This window comes from Lissotriton vulgaris, chromosome 7, assembly GCF_964263255.1.
Source record: "Lissotriton vulgaris chromosome 7, aLisVul1.2, whole genome shotgun sequence".
Classification (NCBI taxonomy): Eukaryota; Metazoa; Chordata; class Amphibia; order Caudata; family Salamandridae; genus Lissotriton; species Lissotriton vulgaris.
In genome coordinates this window covers 721,090,442-721,096,915 of record NC_141695.1, presented here as the reverse complement: position 1 = coordinate 721,096,915, position 6,474 = coordinate 721,090,442, and the positions used below count along the sequence as shown (strand labels likewise).

Genomic DNA, 6,474 nt, shown 5'->3' with positions numbered 1-6,474 from the left:
ATGTGGTGATAAAGTCTCACACAGAAGCGGCAAGGAGCAACGGAAGCGTTTGGTCCTGGACGCTGTTTGGATAACTCCTCATGTGCTGCTACGGAGAGTTGAGGCACTCAACTCTGTATCTGGATTGACAAACGTTGGCCCACTCGAAAGGAGGGGCTTTTGTAATCTTACTTCCATTTCCCGAGACCGTGGAGCTAACCTTCCCAAGGTATTCTGGGAGTTGTAGTCCTGCCCAATACCATGCATTGTTCGCTCACCAGACTTGCACACCCAGTCAGTGTCCCTGTGCCTGTCTGAGGGCCTAGGTGTACTCATCTCCCAACACCCCACTGCGTCCACTCCGGACAACCATGACAAGCTTCTAGGCTCTTTAAGCAGAACCTCAAAACCTCCAGCAGAGAGCGTTAACTTCATGTGATGTCCCCGTACCTTTGGGACACTGGCTGTCTAACAGACACCAGCCCTGGTTGAAGAGCAGCTCTTTGAGTACTCTGTGGAGTGCTTCCTTCCTTAGTCAAGAGCCATTTGGGAATGGAAGAAGTGGGATTGTTTGTATCCTACGCATATGCTCATTCTCCATAAAGGGGATATGGACCTATTGTCTGAGGTTTCAGAACCAGTGTAGGCAGGGCTGGACTGGCCATGGGGATCATTGGATGTTTACCGGGAGGCTGGGAGGGTGGTGCTGTTTCTATACGGGGGTGCTGGTTTTGCAGCAATGCTGCAAAATTGGCCCCCAGTAACAAAAACAGCAGTGCTAGTGGATGGTTTAGTTAAGCAGCAGGGCTCCACACTGCACCCTCGCCCACCCTCTGCCACCTCCCTACCACATCCCCTCAGGACGGTCCTATAAAATTGCCAGGGCTGACTTGTGTTCTCAGTCAGGCCCTGGGTTCAGGATGTTCTCTTTCAAATGTAATTTCCAGACAGTAAGTTATGGCTTGTACAGCAGGCACCAATGGGCTTCCCTTCAACATGGCCACAATGAAGTGTGAATCCTCTGCACATGTCTGTCATCAGCCTTCTAAAAGTAGTAATCAGGGACAGAAAAAAGGGCATGCCTTCCTAGAAACATCCTCACCTCAAACAACAGAAGCTGCAGTCCCCCCTCTCACTGCTACCATCAACCAAATGGCAGTGTTCAGAAAGACCTAATCAACAGTCCTTTGCTAACAAGGACCTCATGGGATTTCTAAAGGAAGTTCTGCCTCCTTCCTCCTCACTTCAGTGTCTGGGTCTCCACCCTCCAGCCACAGGAATGCAGGCAATATGCTTCCACTGCCTGGGAGGAGCTGTCCTCATCCTCCATCTTGGGCAATGCTAAACCGGGGGCATCCAAAATGAAACCACTGCTCCCAATACTCAAACTTAGACAAACTATTTAAGTTTACATGAGAGGGGTCAGTAGGTGCACTCTCACGGACACAAGATAAAGGTCTGGTTACACTGTTGATTCGGATCCCCTTTTTCGTCGCCACCAATCAGTGAGATCTCTGAGATCCAACCAGCGGAACTTGCTGGTAGTTCCCAGGATGAAGCTGGACCGGATGGGTGGCCGTCGACTTTCGGTGCATGCAGCTAAAGAATGGAACGCACTCCCAGATGTCATCAGGCATGAGTCAAACCACCTTGCTTTCAGGAAGCGCTTAAAGACGCACCTTTTCCAATAGTGTCTTTATTTTCCTTTGTCTTACAGCGCTGGGATGCTTAAGAGTAGCCATGCGCTATAGAAGAAGGTATTCATTCATTCATTCATTCATTCATTCGAAAACAGGGTAGAGTTCTTTATGTGATACACCCTGTGTATGAACGATAGTCCACTGCTTTACTATCATGACACGCCTAGTGGTCAGGGACAGGCCTGGGACTCTGCACACACAGTCCATTTACCATGCAGGGGATATTCCCATCGCCGCAGCAACTCACTAGCAATGTAATTCGAACAGAGAGTTATGCATGAAGTTAAGAAAAAAATTGAAGACAGCGTGGATGTGAAACACCTAAACATCCACCTATGTCATACCCTCGTAGGGAAACTCTCGATAATAACGTGTAAGCATATTTTATTTATATCAAATTATATTTTGCAAATACTTTTTAACATCTATATCGACTACTTCATGCATTTTTAACTTCGGTGTCAACAAGGAATATAACGCACATTTAAAAAACCGCGAATAGGCTCTATAAAGGGATCACATCATAACCAAAAATGTTTGTTTTTGTGTATCATGAAACATTAGCTTCCAGTTACACGAAAAAAGAATCAGATGTGGCCCAGTGCATGTACGCAGAAATTGGGACCCTCTTCCAGATTAATAACTTTAAGGCATGAAACAGTTGAGACCTTTTCATGATGTCTTGTTTTGTTTGCCTTGAAATCCTTCCCTGCTCACTCACTGCATGACAGGCATTCCACCTGGAGCCCCAGGCGAATAGTTTCAAGCCTTTCAAAACCAACACCCATTGCTGGATCCTCGAGGCAAGTTACTCCTTGTTTCTGAGGCATTTTCACCGGACTGTCTACCTTCTAAGCCGCCCGCTGAGCCCTTCCTGGGATCCCAGCTCCATATTCGGTATGTTTATTTCATTATTTTATCATTTGTGGGGCGCCAAACGTGTATAGTTAAGGGGTGCATTAATCATGCGTGCTATCTAGTCACGCAATGCTTGTGTTTAGCCCGTTTCTAAGCGCTACAAAGTAGTGACAGAGGACAGCGCTGCTCCCCGAGATGCAGCGAGTTGCCCCAGGTCACACAAAGCGCAGAAGAGAACGTGAGGTTCTAGTAATGGTGTCTTGATCTGTAGGCGACCCTGACCAATAGGCCGCCTTCCAAGCTTTGTTGTGTGGCTTTACATGCGTAAATGAAAAGAAAATAGGTAAATTGCCATCTTCTCAGCACTTTCAAACGTACCCAATGTGTAGCGTTTAAAGCACAGTATGAGGCATCCTCAGTTGTAAATATTGATATAAAATACTTAGAATATATATTTCCGGCGCTCGGTTCGTTTTATTATCCAAAGTAGACAAGTAGAAGAAACATCAGCAGTTCAACAGGAGATGCAAAAAAAACTTCTCGGCCTAATAATTAGCAATTTGGCCCTAATTGCTGTTCTAACACTCACCGTAGAGAAAGCATGTTTGTATTTCCGGTGAGAACGGTGACTGGAACAGGCGTCTGCAAGCACGGTCTTTGCAGTCGATGGGGCCTTTTTATTCTGCAGTACATAAACGAAAACGTCACTTATGCATATGCCAGTGTGCGAAGCAATAGATCTTGTGGAGCCTTTTCATTACTTTAATTGTGTAAAACGAGCTCCAATGTGTTGCCCCTCTGCAAACCCCGCCAACATGCGCCGCCCACAGGCAAATAAAAACATAAACATTTAACAACTTCCAATACCGTCAACCACATCTCAAAAGACTCTCTCCCCTTCACACACAAACAGCGACTTGTGTCCTGATTCAAACGCCACAAACAATTGAACGCGGTGGGTTTGTGGGTGCGGAGGCTGTGCAGGCTACGTCAAGGGTGCACAACACATGTGAACTGTCACTGCTGCGTGTATGTGAGGGCTACTACACCGGCCATAACTCAATGTTTGTGAAACTCGTAAGGTAGGAGTGGGTTAAGATTGTAAATGCGACCCCTGTCTTCGTGGCTGGCATTTCTCAGCCTGCTCTTTATGCTGCAGTGACTGCTCGGGGTTCTTGCTTTCACCTGCACCTATGCTCCTGCAAGTTTCCACAAGCCCGCTCCGGTAACAGAGCGATTCGGGGGTCGACTCATAGCGCAACTGGGTAATTCTGGATCATTCTGCAATGCTGCGATATAGCCTTCGCGCCACTCTTTCTTTCGCACTGAGTGATAGGGAAAGGTAAGGAATGTCTGTAATTAACATTATAATGCACATTCCTGTCTTTTACCTGCACTGGTGCACAATGTGCTGCATAGCGCCAACTGCGTTGTAAGCAGGATTGTTTTTGTGCAGAGGGGGACACCTTCCTGCTAAAAAACAATCGCATGCGGCATTTTCCTCTTTCTATGTGTGGTGCACAATGCAGCACCCATAGAAAGAGGAACAAGCATTTGCAATGCAATAGGTTTCGCATTAGGAAAGTTTGAGCTATTGGTATTGTAAATGACAATTTTTTTATTTATGTGTTGGTTTTGAAAATAGCGAAATTAATAGCTTTGTCATTTACAATGCCAATAGTTTTAACTTTCGAAAATGTGACACCTATAGCATTTGTAATACAATATGTGTTGTGTTTACGTGACTTAGTTGTATTGATTTTACAAATAACAATGGCTTTTAATTTTTTTAAATAATGAATACTTAAATTAAAGTTATTGTGATTTATAATGACAATAACTTAAACTTTTGTAAATAACTTTTGTGAAGATTATGTTCAGTGTATTCGATTGTGACGAAAATCCAATATGAGAAGTGAAATATTAATATCTTTTTGTGACATTTGTAATAAAGCTTGAAACATTGAGAGAACATATTTGAACCAGTAGTTGATTGGTTGCACAGATTGATGCTGTGGTGGCGCTGAGTGATGTTATGGTGGTGACGAGTGATGCTGTGGCGTTCAGTGATGCTGTGGTAGCGCATAGTGATGTTGTGGTGCCCCTGAATGATGCTGTGGTGGTGCTGAGTGATGCTGTGGTGATGCGATAGATAGGTAGAGTGAGTGCTATAGATAGATAGAGGGAGGGCGATAGATAGCGGGAGGGCGATAGATAGCGGGAGGGCGATAGAAAGAGGGAGGGCAATCGATAGATAGAGGGAGGGCGATCGATAGATAGAGGGAGGGCGATCGATAGATAGAGGGAGGGCGATCGATAGATAAAGGGAGGGAAATAGATAGAGGGAGGGCAATAGATAGTCAGATAGATAGAGTCTCTGCGACAGATAGATAGATAGAGTGAGGGCGATAGATATATAGAGTGAGGGCGATAGATAGAGTGAGGGCGATATATAGATAGACAGACAGACAGACAGATAGATAGATAGATAGATAGATAGATAGATAGATAGATAGATAGATAGATAGATAGATAGATAGATAGATAGACAGACAGAGTGAGGGTGATAGATAAAAACACAAGTGATTGTATTTATATAGTGCTTCCTACCCCTGGCGAGGCGAGATACAGGCTGGCACTGGATGCAAAACTGAGGGGCATATTATCAAGAACAGGCGATAAAATTATCGCTGCTTTATCGGCAGGATACTGCTGGTAAAGCGGCGATACTGGGCTGGATAATATGCCCTTGTGAATTCCCATAGGAGCCCAGGTTCTGGTGTTAACTTGGGCTGCTATGGGAATTCACAAGGGCATATTATCAAGCCCATTATCGCCGCTTTACCGTCAGTTTCCTGCCGATAAAGCAGCTATAATTTTATCGCCTGTTCTTGATAATATGCCCCCCAATGTGTCATGGCACCAGCAAAATAGTATGGATAACCGAGCGGTGGGATAACCAGATTACTCCGAGTCACAGGGGCACCATGGACCAGATTTTCAAAGACAGTGTGCAGTGAGTCACAGGCTTTCCGGTTTACAAATATGAATGGGCCAAGAATCAAGTGATGTTGCAGTTACTGAATTTAACCTGGCGAGATAGTCACCTGAAGGAAAGCATGCTGCGCTACTCCTGTGTGTCCCTACTGGCCTCATGAGGCGCATTACTGGGCCCAGTTCAGGAGTTCACATATGTCGAAGGGCAAAGATGACAGACAGTCCAGAGAGGGGCGGTCAGTCCGGTGCATGGTTCAAGTGGGTGTCATATAAGGCGCTCAATAATTAAAAGGGTACACTGCAGAAGAGCGATATGTTGGCATTTTTAAATAAGTGCATAACACTGGAGAGTTGAATGCCACAAGCAATATTATAAAACTCCATTGGCAGCTAGGGTAGTAGGTGAGTGGAGCAGCCTCTCACCAGAAAGGGTGGGGGGAGGTTGCATCTAAAAGGCCTACAGACCTGCACGAGCAATAAGTAAAGGAGTAAGAGAGGTCCTCTGAGATTACTGGCCTGATTCACACACATTCTGCCATAAGTGTGATCTAATTACTGCCGCCGTATTCCTGAATTCCAGGAGTAAGCTGGGAGTGCTCCTGGCTTACTCCATGACTGCAGGAGTAAGAAAGGAGTACTGCAAGAGTAAGTCACGGCAAAATCTAGGAATCAGGCCTCCCCTCTAAGCTCTAGGAATAAAATGTATCCCGTGGAATAGGCGCATCTGATGAGTGTTGAAATTCCTTTCGTCATCGCACGCCTTCTCTTACATCACCGCTCGCCTGCAATTTTGCTGCACTGTAGAGATTGTATTGAGGAAGCGGAGGGAGACCGTTTGCTGAGGCGTAGATGAGAAATTATAGATATGAACCACCCGAGAACCTAATAATAATCTAGAGGGGCGACCTTAATCGGGCGTGTCAGACTCCACGCCATGAGG

At 45.5% G+C, this 6,474-nt stretch overlaps 1 protein-coding gene across 2 annotated transcripts in view; it reads left to right on the top strand.

Annotated features, from left to right (window-relative positions):
* Positions 1-2,457: 2,457 nt before the first annotated feature.
* Positions 2,458-6,474, top strand: part of LOC147702325 (actin-related protein 2/3 complex subunit 1A-B-like) — a 262,621-nt gene continuing 258,604 nt past the window's right edge. For both annotated transcript variants that reach the window (XM_086928777.1, XM_086928778.1), the window contains exon 1: positions 2,458-2,576. The gene's annotated coding sequence lies outside the window, so the exon portion shown is untranslated. The remainder of the gene's footprint in view (positions 2,577-6,474) is intronic.